This window comes from Phyllostomus hastatus, unplaced genomic scaffold (genome assembly GCF_019186645.2).
Source record: "Phyllostomus hastatus isolate PE091 unplaced genomic scaffold, TTU_PhHast_1.1 phas_scaffold_21, whole genome shotgun sequence".
Lineage (NCBI taxonomy): Eukaryota > Metazoa > Chordata > Mammalia > Chiroptera > Phyllostomidae > Phyllostomus > Phyllostomus hastatus.
Genome location: NW_025334017.1, coordinates 452,173 through 467,385, shown reverse-complemented (window position 1 = coordinate 467,385; position 15,213 = coordinate 452,173).

Sequence of the window (15,213 nt, the reverse complement as noted above, 5' to 3'; positions counted from 1 at the left end):
AATAAACTATCAGGAAAAGAATTTAGGAAAAGATATCCCATTTACAAATACATCAAAAAGAATAAATATAACCAAGGAAGTGAATAATCAGAAAGAAACTGAAGAAGACACAAATGAATGGAAGGATGTACTGTGCTCATAGATTAGAAGACTGACCATTGTTAAAATATTTGTATTACCCAAAGCAATCTGTATATTCAATACAATCCTTATTGAAATACCAATGGTATATTTCACAGAACTAGAAAAATAATTCTAAAATTTATATAAAACTGTGAAAGACCCTGAATACCCAAAGAAATCCTGAGTAGAAGCACAAAGTTGGAGGTATCATTCTACCTAATATCAAACTATAGTACAAGGCCATAATTATCAAAGCAGCATGGATATGGCAAAAATCAGACACAGATCAATGGAGCAGAATAGAGAGACCAGAAATAAACCCATGACTCTATCATAAATTATTCTATGACAAAGGAGGCAAGAATGCACTGTGGGGTATAGACTGTCTTTTCATTTTTTTGTTGTTTTTTATTCTATTACAGTTGTACCAATTCCCCTCCTTTGTCCTATTCTGCCCATCCCAACCCCCATTCCCACAGTCAATTCCCACACTGTTGTCTAAGTCTGTGGGTCATTCATACATGTTCTCTGTATATAGTACCTTCCCTTTCTTTCCACCATTATCCCCCTGCCCCCCTCCCCTCTGGTTACTTTCAGACCATTCTCTCTTTCGATGCCTGTGGTTCTATTTTATTCATTAGTTTATTTTGTTCATTAGAATCCTCTTATAGGCGAGATCATGTGGTATTTGTCTTCCACCCACTGGCTTATTTCACATAGCACAATATTCTCTAGTTCCATCTATACTATCACATAAGGTAGGAGTTCCTTCTTTGTTTCTGCTGTGTAGTATTCCATTGTATAAATGTACTGCAGTTTTTTGATCCACTCATTTACTGAGGGGCACTATGGGACACAGTGAAGGCAGTCCCGAGAGGGAAGTTCATAGCAATACAGGGCTACCTAAAGAAGATAGAAAAACTCAAACAAACAACCTAACTTTATATCTACAAGAGCTAGAGGAAAAAAAAAAAACAACCAAAGCCTAGTGTGAGTAGAAAGAAGGAAACAATCAAGATCAGGGCAGAATTAAATGACTTCAAGAATAAAAGAAAAATTCAAAGGATCAATAAATCCAGAAGTTGGTTCTTTGAAAAGATAAACAAAATTGATAAACCTTTAACCAGACTCATCAAGAAAAAAAAAAGAGAGAGGATCCAAGTAAATAAAATTAGAAATGAAAGAAGAGAAGTTACAACTGATATATCACAGAAATACAAAGGATTGTAAGAAATTACTATGAACAACTATATGCCAAGAAATTGAACAACCTGGGAGAAATGGAGAAATTTCTAGAAACATATAATCTTCCAAAACTGAATCAAGAAGAAGCAGAAAGCCTGGACAAAACAATAACTAGTGAAAGTGAAGAGGTAATTCAAAAATCCTGACACACAAAAGGCCTGGACTGAATGATTTCAGGGGTAAATTTTACCAAACATTTAAGGAAGAACTAACTCCTATCCTTCTCAAACTATTCCAAAAAGTCCAAGAATAGGGAAAACTTCCAAACACTTTTTACAAGGCAGGTATCATACTAATTCCAAAACCAGATAAAGACACAACAAGGAAAGAAAACTGCAGGCCAACAACATGTCTGATGAACATAGATGCTAAAATCCTCAACATAATATTGGTGATCTGAATCCAGCAATATATTATAAAGATCATACACCATGATCAAGTGGGATCCATCCCAGGGATGCAAGGATGGTACAATATTCACAAATCAATAAACATCATATACCACCTCAAAATGAAGGACAAAAATCACATGATCATATCAATAGATGCTAAAAGAGCATTCGATAAAATTTAGCACCCATTTATGATAGAAACACTCAGCGAAGTGGGACTAGAGGGAACATAACTCAACATAATAAAGGCCATATGTGAGAAACCTACAGCCAACATTATAACCAATGGGCAAAAACTAAAATCTTTCCCCTTAAGATAAAGATAGTCTTTTCAATAAATGGTGTTTGCAAACTGTAGAGATACATGTAAGAAATTGAAACTAGACCACTTTCTTACACCATATACAAAAGTAAACCCAAAATGGATTAAAGACTTAAATGTAAAACCTGAAATCATAAAATTCACTGAAGAAAACATAAGGAATAAACTGATTCATTTTAGCAATTTCTTTTGGATATGTCTCCTAGATCAAGGACAAAAAAGAAAAAAATAAATAAATAGGACTACTACAAACTAAATAGTTATTTTCAATGTAGAGGAAGCCATAAGAAAAACAGAAAGGCAACCTACTGAATGGGACAAGATATTTTCAAATTATATGCCCAGTATTGGATTAACACCCAAAATATATAAAAACTTATAAAAATAATAAACAATCCATTAAAAATGGACAAAAGTCATGAATATATGTTTTTCCAAGATGGACATAGAGATGATCAACAAACAAATGAAAAGATGTTAAATATCACCAATCAAAAGGAGAATGTAAATCAAAACCACAATGAGATATCACCTAACACCTATCAAATGGCTGTTATCAATAAATCAACAAACAAGTGTTGGTGAGGATGTGGAGGAAAGAAAATGCTGTGCACTGTTGGTGGAATTGTAAACTGTTTCAGGCACCATGGAAAACAGTATGGAGGTCTCTTAGAAAATAAATAATATAGAACTACCGCATGACCCAACAATTCCACTTTTGTGTATTTATCCAAAGAAATCCAAAACATTAATTTGAAAAGATATATAAACTTCTGTGTTTATTATAGCATTATTTATAATAGCCAGGATATAGAAGCAACAGAAGTATGTTTTAGTAGATGAATGGTACATATATACAATGGAATATTGCTCAGTTATAAAAATGAATAAAAGAAGGCCATTTGCAACAGAGTGGGTGGACCTGGGTGGTATGCTAAGTGAAACAAGTAAGACAGAGAAAGACAAGTAGTGTATGATTTCATTTGTATGTGGAATATAAAGAAAACATGATAAAAAAATCATAGATACACAGAACAAAGTGATGGTTACTACATGGAGGGGAGTTGGGGGATGGGTAAAAAATGTGGAAAAGATTTAGAAGTTCAAATGGGCAAATAGTCATGAGGATGTAAATTACAGAATAGGGAATATAGTCAATAATATAATAACAACTATGTAGGGTGCCAGATAGACTTAACAGGTTAAAGTAAGGTATATAAATGTGTAATTACTATGTGGTATACCTGAAACTAATATAATATTGTATGCCAATTAAAAAATTTTTTTAATTTTAATTTTGAAACCCTAACATCTAGACTCTTATCTCTAAACATTATTTCTTAATAAAACAGACTAGAGCTTCTTAGAGAATTGGCTAATTCCAGCTCTTGAGCAGACCAGAATATCTTGTCACTCAGGAAATCAAGGGAACTTTCAAAGTCTACTCAAAAGGACTCAGGGAGCAACGCAAAGAGGTCACAGATGAAATAATTTGTAGATATTAAGGATAATAATCATAATGTATTGAAATATATCAAATATTGCCTGGTCACCTTCCCTGATACCCTTGGACTTCCTGTAAGTTCTTCCTATTTGCTTAGCAACTGGAAGTTCTTTCACAGCATCCCTTGCCACCTGCATCTTTAAATTAGCTCAAAGAACCCTAAAGCCCAGGAATACAACAAGCTTGTCTATCACTGTATTCTACATTGTAACTCAATAAATATTAGTAAATTATAAGTAAATAAATGTGAGGCAGGCTGAGCCTCTCCTAGATGGATGGGAATGCCCTTTAGTTACTTCTTCAGCCTCTCCATACACCAATTGGAGTGAATCAATACCAATCCATGGTGTGGATCTGAAGAGCAAAGAAATCCACTCTGCACCTGCAATGAAGAAACCAGTGCTATATAAGTCAGACCCCAGCAGCAGTTCAGGGAGCTATACTCTCTGTCAGTGTGTGCTCCCTTGATGCATCAAGCTCCCTCCCTCTCCCTTTTCCTCTCACCCTGTTTTCAGTAAACCTCTTTTCTTCTGAGTCTGTTTCACCTTCTCTCTTGATTTTTATACTGGGGGTGGGGAGCAAGAATCCTTTTTCCAGTGAGAAATGAACAGAATCAAAATGTATCCTGTAATGGCTATACTGAAAACAAAGGGTTGAAGGGCTCTTCCTCTTTTTTAAGGTCAGGTAACCATTGGGTGTTATAAAGGATAAACAGTCTTTTCTTGCAGAAAAAATTCTGTATGCACATTTAAAACACAAACACAGTTTTCTCTAAAATCATGTAAGATTCAGAGTTCACTGTTATCTGCCCATATCATGGTTCCATGAACTCCATTTTCATAAAATATAACTTAATGTGTGGCAGGAACAAAGAGAAACTATGTTGGGAGCTGAATGATTTATGGTATGATTAGAAAGCATATCATAAAGTGTTATATTTTATGTAGTTTATAAAATTTATTGTACTTCAATGGATGATTTAAAACTTCAACTCTATTTAGGTACAAAACACCCAAATATGTAATGTCTTTATTTTTGTCAATAATATTTATGGTAATTAAAACTAAATTTAAAATCTGAACGATTGTTCAGAAAGTTTTAGCAAGTTTCATAGAGATTTTAGCTACAAAATAATCATATCTTATGTATATTTTTAGCCAACTTTTCAATAAACACTTAGAAAAAGGGTGTGGTATGACCCAATAAACAAAACCTACTCATTCGGTCAAAACACACCTCATTCCTATTATTTCCCCTGCATCTTGCTCAGCTTATTTTTTTCTTATCTTTTGCATTCTATGGTTTATTGCTTAATTATGATTTTGAAGTTTTAGCTATACCTGATAGCTGACTCTTTCCATATGCAAAATGGAAAGTGTATCTCATTGCCAGGTTTGTACTCACATAATTTTATCTCCATACTGGTGGCTGTTAAATGCTATGGAAATGACCTCAGAGAGAATGCACTTTTATTCACATCCCAAAGACTTAAAATAAGATGATTATATAAAGCTGGATGACCCTTTGGGTGTCTATACAATACCCCAGCAGCTGGCGCCCCTTGGGTTTACATTTCATTTACATCAAAGGAACATCAGAACACATAATGATTTCTCTGGAGTAGACAGTTATCCTTTGATAAGTGTATGTGTGATGTGTCCTGATGTTTCCTGGCCTAATGTCCTGGCCATTATAAATATAATTTAGGATTACAATGTGGTTTTCTGAAAGGAAAATTATATTGGAACAGTATAGAAGTAATTCAAAATTACATTAGGATATAATTTTTTCCCATGAAAACTGTTAAGTGCTTCAGAGTGATCCTTCTCCAAGCACAAGTGCTATTTGCGTAACTCTGATTTATTAGGTAACAACATACCTTGATCTACTCATTGTTCAGTTTACTTTTGCTTATTTGTCTGTTACAGTGTCAACCTACAAATATTCCCAGGAAGATACACACTTCAGACTTCCAATATGTTGAAGGAAATTTAGGAGTGAGTTGTATCAGGATAATAACTATAAGTTGCTCTTTTTGTTTTTTCTTGAGGAGGGGACTATTCAATTAGTAAAAAGCACAACTGATTTATATGATTGATTTTCGCTGTTAGGGATAAGGACAAAAGCCTATATGAGATATCTACATAATAGGACATTTGTTTAAATAACTGTTTTTTTGTTCCCTTGTCTAACAATGGGTCAATTGTTTGTGGGAAGGGTTTGAGCTGGCAGTTATACTGTTGATAAAGCTAACAATACCCATGAGTTGGTGATGAACTCTTGCCCTGTGATAGCCTCAACATGCAGATCTTATTGCCTCATCAAATGTATAGTGACCAAGCTGGCTTTCATCACTTGAATAGTGCTCCTTTACAATCAACAAGACAGTTTTAAGCCAGAAAGCAATCAGTGGTTTTTCTAACAACAACAGCAAAAGGCAAAAGGAGAAATTCTATTGTTTCACTAATTGCTATAAATCAGGAACATTCCTGTGCCATAGCAGGATATACAAAAAAAAAAAAATACACAGTGATGCCCAGCCTTGGTCCCTAAGGGATGGTCTGTCATCACTGTGTTATGGAACATGTCCCTGTGCAATCAAGTGACCTCGCACTTACTAGATGTCTTTGAAACAGAGCATTTCATCTATAAATGTGAAAATGGTGATGGAGTTATTTCCGATCTGAGGGGAATCTGAAGTTTTGAAAAAGGGAAAGGAAAAAATTACAAATTGCAGGTAAGACACTAGAGCGTTTTTGTGAATGTTTTTCTCCTTTCTCAGCTGTGGGAAGTGTTGCTCCTTTCCATGTCCAATTTTGATGTGATAAGAGAAGCAATGTGAAGCTGGAACTAAGGATATTAGTTGGTTTCTGCTCTTTGTGTCTCCTTCTCTTTTCCTCATTCTTACATCCATGAAAGCTATATTCACATATGTCTTTTTATTTTTAGAGAGAGAGGAAGGAAGGGAGAAAGAAAGGGACAGAAATATCAATGTGTGGTTGCCTCTTATGCGCCCCCTACTGGGGACCTGGCCTGCAATCCAGGCCTGTGCCCTGACTGGGAAATGAACCGGGAACCCTTTGGTTCACAGGCTGGCTCTCAGTTCAATCCACTGGTTCTCAGTTCAATATACTGAGCCACACTAGCCAGGGCTTATATTCATATCTCTTTAGATATGGTCCTAGTCAACCATTTTTGTGATTCAAGGTTATTTTTTTTTTTTACTTTTTCTTAAACAAAAGGCATGCATACATTGATGAAGTACTTTCAGACTCCTTTTTGGGGGGTTTTCTACTGAAATCCAGATGATGCTTGTTTTCAGAATAGTGAAATAATATTCAGTGCTGGGCTCATGAGCTGTTTCCTAACACAGTTTGGTTTCTAATACATCTGCCCCATAGTATCCACGTTGCCCATCTCTAACAAGCTTCCTGAAGTCCTTTTTGGCAAAGGAGGTAGGTTCTCATCTTCAATTCATCTCACAAATCTAGCTGGACTTAGGAGTTTATTTTCTTTCCTTTCCCTCCACCTCCCACTAGTTCACTCAGGCTCTTAAAGGCAAACTTTGAATGTGATTAATGATGGCAGAGATTAGGAACATAAAGTTCAAGCGCTGAATTGTTTATTTGTTTAAGAGAGTTGTTTTCTGGCCATTTCTTTATGCAGCCACATGCTCACTTAAGAGTCTTATTCTGTTGTCAACTGGAAGAATGCTTTCCAAGAGAGTGCTTATTCTAAAGAGAGACAGGGGAGAACTTCACTTTTCTAAGTAATTCTTTTCCATCTTTCAGATAATTCTCCTTTCATCCTTCAGAGGTGGGAAGTGCATATTTTGTGAGGTTTATATCAATTTCAGCAAATCTTCCAGAGGCTGAAATCTAACTGCTGGGTCAAAACATGTAATTGATTGGATCAGTGGGGGTTCTCTCAATGAAGCTAAAAGTGAATGCTTATCACTCTACAAGATGTATTTGAAAAGGGAAGGCCTAGAGCACTAAGAGTTTACATTCAAATTTTGTGTCTTAGTGGACTCCTCATCCCCCAGATCAGAATTATGTAATTCCCCACAAAAGACTTGTTGCAATTCTCCAGAAAAAGATTTCAGGTTAGTAGGTCAAAGCTATAATTTTCTCACAGAAGAGAAACATGACTTTCTCTAGGAGTGACTCGCCAAATGCCACCTGTTTTCTGACATAAGCCATGCAGCCATGTTTCTAAGGCCCAAGTTAAAGTTAGGAAAGACTGCACAGTGGGAAAGGCCAAACAGGTATACTAGCATTCCTTTCTGGATGAGGGATGTTTGTGCTAGGGTAACACATATTTCATTGTGGTCCTGGGAGGCGGAGAAGTTCAGTTGTTTCAGCTAGATTTCCAAGCTGGAGTGGGCTCAGGTCACTACCTAAATTATTTACTTAGTTTCCATACAAATGGACCTCATGTAATATGTGTTTGGATTGAATATATCCAAATTTGAAATGAAAAGGATTTCATTTGAAGTTGTTTGTCAGTTCACTGCTCTCACTTGCCTCATTCTGAGCTCTGTCTTGGTTGAAAATGTAGAATGAAGTGTTCCCTATAGGGTGCTAAGTGGCTGCTCTGGGGAACAGGCATTACCATCTAATGCAGAAGTCTCCTTGATTACGAGGGGGAGTCCCTATAAAAAGCACCTCTGCACTTTATTACTTCCCTGTCATATTATGGCAACATTTTCAGGGGGAAGGGAATAACATTCTTTACATTATTTTAATTTTTTCTTTTATGTTCAACATGAAACATATACTAGCTTTTGTTTTTCCTTTGCAAAGTGATCCTTTCTGTTTGTTTTCATTGAAAATGTGTTTCAACTTGGTATAAAGTGATTCCTCTTCATGCCACCTTTCCTTTGAGAAGAGGGACTATGGAATTATTCAATTATTTATTTGCTCAGACAACATTAAATCTTTATTCTTCTCCTTATGTCTTCCATAGTGCATGCTGACAACTGCAGGAGAAAAAAATATGCAACTTTTAATATTAAATTTCTGAGTTTTTGTCCTAAACTTAAAAGTTTTAGGATTGTTATTTCTCATGGGTTGATTGCCAAATAGTTATTTAAAATGATAGCATTTGCTTCCTGTTTTCAAGTGTTATCTGAAATCAGCTACTCAAATATAGACTGGTTGCAAAACATGGTTCTTAAATTAGACTTCACAGGGGTCACAGTGACAGTTCTGCCCCAAGGAAGGTGTCATGGCTCATTCAGGCAATGCGGCTACTTTGACAACAGTAGGACCCAAGCGCATACAAACATTCATGCCAAAGACCACAGATCCCAGCTGTACTTCAATTTTGTATCACTGCTCCATGGCTCTGAAATCTGCAGGCTGCTTCCATCTGGTGAGGTCTGGGGTATTCCTGGAAGGTGGGTTATTTCCCTACTTCCTTTATACTGTTGTCTTGCCCTGGTATGAAAAAAGAGGAGAAATGGATGTTTCTCCCACATGTTTCTTTTGGCATAATCTCTGTTTGGATTGCAGGTATCTATATGAATTCCCTCCATACTGGGTTTTCTATAGAGTCACTCAATTGTATTACTGTAGTTCATTTGCAGTGGCCAGGGCACATTTTGTTTTCATTAAGAGTGCCCCCACATGCCAGTCTTCGTAATAGCTCCAAATATAATAGTAGAATTTATTTGTTGTGCTGACAATGCCAGAGATTTGGGGCAAAAAGAAGCAGCGATACAAAGTGGATACTTGAGTGTATGGTTCTGTGAGCAATAATGAGTAAATGAAATTGTTGTATTTTAATCTCTCTTAATTGCCAAATATTGAAATACCAGCCAGGTAACTTCCCTTTATTCAACACTGAGATATTAATGTGATAGTGACATTAATAATGTGCTCATTATTACAGGCAGTTTCCTTTCACTTGATCACAGAGCTGTGGGTCATATACTTGCCACAGTGTCAGCATACAGACCTCACTGATGATCGACCAGCATTACTAAAGTCTGTGAGCAGATGAAAATTCATGTACTCTGGGTGAATCTGGCTGCTTCTTGTTGACTCATTCCTGAAGCTCTGATGCTTTATTTCAAGGATGAAGAATGTCCAGACTGTGCATGCAGACTCTTTATGTAAGATACCATCTTCCCTCGCATCACTGAAGTTAGGTCCTCAGCAGACAAAACTGCTTACTGATGCCTTTCGTGTTTTATAGTGATGGCATGTTTACTGAGTCATTTTGCTTGAGTTAGCTACATATTATTCACTTGGATCCGTTACTCTAGAAGAATGTTTGCTGAATAAGTTAGCCAGTATTCCTATGTACATTCCACATGGCTGTGTTGTCATGATGAGCCATCAACGTTGGGGTAGCTCATCTAACTTTGAGAGATGATATTTGGTTGGAGAATGTTACTGTGGTTATGTCTGGCAGCCCACCAGTCATGCCCCTTGGGTGTGAAAGGGTTTGATGAGTCAGGTCAATGGTGCAATCTTCACTTATTATCATGACCTTGAAATCTAGCAATGATATTTTTGTGTACAAAATTTTGACTCACATTCCAGATTTATTTCTGGCTGAAAGTCTTAAGTCATGAAGCTACCACCAATACACTTGCACAAATATTCTGAGGGTTGGGCCCCAAAGCTGGCTGCAGGCTTTATGAGTTACAGAAGCACTGCTCTGTATTCCAACTTGTAGATGTGGATGTCCAGTGACCCGAGTCATGATGAGGAGCTGGCTTCCACCATATGTCTTTCCAGAAGGAAGATGCATTTCCTCTTTTTTTGTGTTCCTACCTGCAGGCCATACGTGCTGTTACACAGATCAATAGCTCAGCATGACTTTGTGCCCAGACATACAATTGCTGGGAGGTATGCATAGACGAGTTAGGAAATCCTTGTCATTGCTCATCATTATTATGCAATCAATTTTCCTGGAAACCTACTTACATTGGAACAGATAAGCTAACAGCACTCTGAGTAGCTTTTCACTGATGTGCACTGTCCAGGCCCTTGTTTACTTAGGACCTGCCAACAGTCAGTATCCGTCAGACCCAGTGGATTCACAAGTTGTCTCCAACACACTGGTTAGGTAAATCATTGTGTCCAACACACCTCTCAGATAAATCATTGAAAAAAAATAGTTAAAAGAAAAAACTAAAGGGTGTGCAGACTGACCAACTCAAACAGTCAAAAGTGAGAAAAGAAGTTTGTGTATTATAGAGCACTGTAGTTGTGCAATGCACAGTGGGAGAGACTTTGTGGCTTGGCCTGGGGGCTGGCTTTCTTCTAACAGATAGAGGTGAAGAGCAATTAGAGTCTGAAAGTATAAGCAAGCCAATCTATTGTGTTTATACAGAGAGGTTCTCCTGAAGTGAGGCAAAAACAGAGACACAAGTAATGAGTACATGTATTTGGAAGAAGTATAAGTTACTTATAAATATTATAGCGGCGTCGCTATAGTTAAAGGTCTGGCAGCATTTCCATTATAAACTCTCATTGTCAGGGGTTTAAAAGTCTGCTGTAAAAATTCCAGGCTGCAACTTGGCATCCCGGGATATGCCTGGGAACAAAGCTTTTATCCTTTGTTAGACCTCCTGCAGGTTTCTCATGGTCTTCCCCTTTAACCCTGTTTATGTCTCTGCCCCTGTGATCCTATTTGCATCTACAAGTGGAGCAAAGGGGCAGTTCTAAAACCCATCCAGCAGGGTACGGTCTCTTGGTGGGGAAGAAGAGGATTTCTGCTGAGAAGCACTCATATAATTTCATAACCTCTTTATAGGACATGAAGTTTTATTCATATAACATGCTTTCTCAATTGTAAGTGGCTCCTGTGATCACAATGACCAAGGGCCAGATGTCACTGGACATGCAAATAAGGTTGGAAAAACACAATTAAATTAAAAATGCTAATATCTGAGAGTTAAACATTTTGCAAAGCTAGCTTCTTTAGGGTCCATCAGTGATTTGTAAGGAAATCTCTGCGAGGCTGCTGTCCCAAGAGACTATGCTCACCAAGAAAAGCACTATGCTTTATATTTGATTCATAAAGTGAACGGCTGAAACAAAATTGTTCAGCAAATTTGACACAGGGTAACATGAACATAATTAATATACTGTTAGAGAGTTTTCCGGAGTTAATCTGCAAATAATCTTAGGCTAAGATAACTTTTGAGAGAAAAATTTTATTTTCTCTCATTTAATGATAGCAGCATGTAGGGAATTTAACCAACAAATGCTCTATCTTTGATGAGCATTAGCTTAAACTGAATACAAATCTGATAAGGAGCATATTCATTAGTCTCCAGTGCCCAGCTGTAAGATGTTGTGCTTGTGTCACGCCCCTGGTGATAAGGGTGGACTGCTGCATTTAGGAGCAGTGCGTCTGGACTTGGCCAATGGTGAGCTTTCCATTCCAATCTCATCTAGTCCTAATAACTTCTGCTCTTTTATCATTACATTATCCCCATTTGTTACATTCCTGAAGCAGCTACAAATCAATACCTTTTTCTGCAGTATCAGACTGACAGGAGCTGGGTCCCCAGAGATATCCCGAATAGTTAGAAGAAAAAAATGATTTTTAAGACAATATATCAGGAAGCTTAACTGAATATGTGCCAAGAAGTTTGTAGATTCCAGAACTTTCAAATTAAAAAAGAAAAAAAGAAAGAAAAAGACCACAATGAGTTGAAGGCCATACCAAGCCTGGATAGATGATTTGTTGGGGAGCTGAGCATTCCTTCCAATAATTTATTGACCATCAGAAGGTGGTCAAAAGCAAGTATGAAACTTAAGAAAAAACATATTTTTCCAGTTCTTGGTCATGAACTTGTATTTGATCTTTTTTTTTATCTTCACCCCAAGACATAGCCATTGATTTGATTTTTTTTTTATTAGAGAGAGAAAGGGGAAGAGAGGGAGAAAGGGAGAGAAGCATGAAAGCATCGGCTGGCTACCTCCTTCTTGTGACCTGACTGAGAACTGAACCCATAACCCAGGTGTGCGTGTCAACTGGAATCAAACCTGTGGCACACTACTTCACAGGACAATGCTCCAACCAACTGATCCACACTGGGCAGGGGTGTATTTGATCTTAAACTAATGTTACTCTCTGAATCACTATATCATTTCTAAACTGGTAAAATCAATCTTTATCAAAGGAAACATTACTAGCAATTGCCATTTGCCATTTAATCCATTTTGTCAAAATCAAAGCTTAACTGATATATATTAGACTGACTTAACTACATTAAAAAAAGTCACTGTTAAAACAGATACATCAATCTTAGTTGAGCTCATGGTATAAAAAAGTAAAAACAAAAAGTAAAACTACTTGAGTTACAGTGACACAGCTTGTATTTTCAGGCTTATTCTCAAATGCCTTGGCTTTAGGTTAGATCCTAGGAAATAGAGACTGAGAACTGGAGATTCTGTTTTAACTTCAGATTTACCTTTCTCTAATTGGCATAGGTGTGGGGCATATAAACCGGGCTGAATTCAAAACATCAGTATTAAACATCAAAGTTCCTCTGGAATAGTGTGGAATAGTCATATAAAGTAGAATATTTTAAAAGGAAATTAATGATTGAAACATGCTTTTAATCTAATCAGGCACAATACTTTCTTAAACTATGAGTCACTGATTAATTGTATATTTTGTTTTGTTTTGGAGAACAAGCAAAAAATCCATGGAGGTCTCAAGTGGCTCACTGAACTTCCTTTCCTTTTTTTCTCTCTATTCTTTATTCCTTGTCATCATCACTTCAAGGACCCCGAGGCAACAAGATGCATAAAAACATTTTAACTATTACTCACAAGTGAGAACAACAAGCAAATAAAGGAGATGACAACCCCTTACCAGGCTACATGGAGTGCTTTGGGTCTTAACAGTTTACATATTGCCTTCTTCCACAGTGCTGTGGACTTGGGACTTGGAGAGACCAAAAAGTGTACAAAACTTAGACAAACTGCATTGATTTGAAGCACACAAATGGAAATATGTGATTACTGTGTTTATTTTATAATTAATAATTGGTTGAGACATTTGTTTCCCATTCCTAATGGCTTTTTTCAAGAGAGGCATTTGAAATCTATTATTTCAACTTTAAGCTTTGCAAATTTATATCAGCTCCTTCCTGGCTGCCAGTAATAATTTTTCTCCCATGTTAAACACACACACACACACACACACACACACACACACACTACTTAGCAGAGAAGCCATAAAACATATATAGTTCTTTTTATAATCCAAACTATTAACATAACTTTCAAATAATACCTGCATTGTTTTTTTTTTCTTTCATTGAAGTTGCTAATTAAAACTGTTTTACTTCAGTCATTTCTTTTTTCCTAGCTGGACTTAATCCTGAAGTGCCCCAGGACCCCAGATCATCAATAGTGGGGAGGATCCACTTAGGGATATTTTAAAATAATTTTCATACTTCTTTTTTCATGGTAAATAGTCAAGTTGGGGATAGGTGAAGGAGTTTTATCACTGGGTAGTTTCAGTACTTCCATATGTGTAGATAGTCATGACTAATTAATTTCACTCTTGCTGGGATTACATATGCCGAAGGAGAAAGTCTTCTCTCTTTCAAGTAGAACGGACTGCCTTCAGGACTAGACAAGATTCCATCCTTTCCACATAAGAGCTGAGAGGGTGAGGAGAGGGGGGGCAAGACTTCGACACTCGACCCGAGGGGATTAGTGAGTGTCAAATTCCCACAGTGTTTTAAATTTCAACAATCCTTACTTCTACTACATAATATATTAGCATTTTACTTTAGTAGAAAATTGACCTATAATTTTGTAGCAAAGCTGTGCTCTTGTTCTGGGAAGGTATGCCTTGCTTGTCCTGAACCCTCACAAATTTCCTAAGGGATGTATCACCTGCTTGGGATGATGAAGGCAGAGCCTGGCTTGATAGGCACAGCTCCAATGCAGTTCCTAGCTCCTTTTCATGAAACTGCTGTTCTGTTTCAGTGCAGTGTTGCCTGCCACTGGCCCACTAGCACCAACTGCAGTGCACAAGCCCTTGTAATAAGGAGAAGGACCTAGGAGAGCTAAGGTGATGATTCCCTATCCTGTATGTCCTGGAGGTAACTGTCTACCTGTCTGCCCACATAACATGGGCACTCCCAGGTACTCATCTCTCCTCTGTCCTAGCAGTTATGCATGTCCTGGTGTTAACTGTGTACCTGTCTCTTCACCTGACACAGGTACTCCTAGGTACTTGGCCATGCCCCCAGTAGTTATAAATCTCCTTGAGGTAATTTTTTTGCTGTTTGGCTGTATCATTGCAACATATAATACTTATTGGCAGTGATCCTGTTGCCCTTAATACCTTGCAGTCACTGTCATTTACATGATGCAATGCATATATGTCACGTAGGTGACAAGAGGGATCTCTGGGCTGGAAATGACGGGAAGAGCTGCAGACATTGTCAGTATTTAGGGCACGGTACAGACCTGCCATCAGGGATTCAGGCGTTCGTGCCCTGACAAATCCTCATTTCCCTAGTTTCAGGCCCTGGCCACCAACCTGAGCACATGCTGCAAGGAACGAAGGGGAACATCGGCTGTGTTATGTACATAGATGTTGTTGTTAAGTTTGTAAGGAGAACTAGCAATGGATCA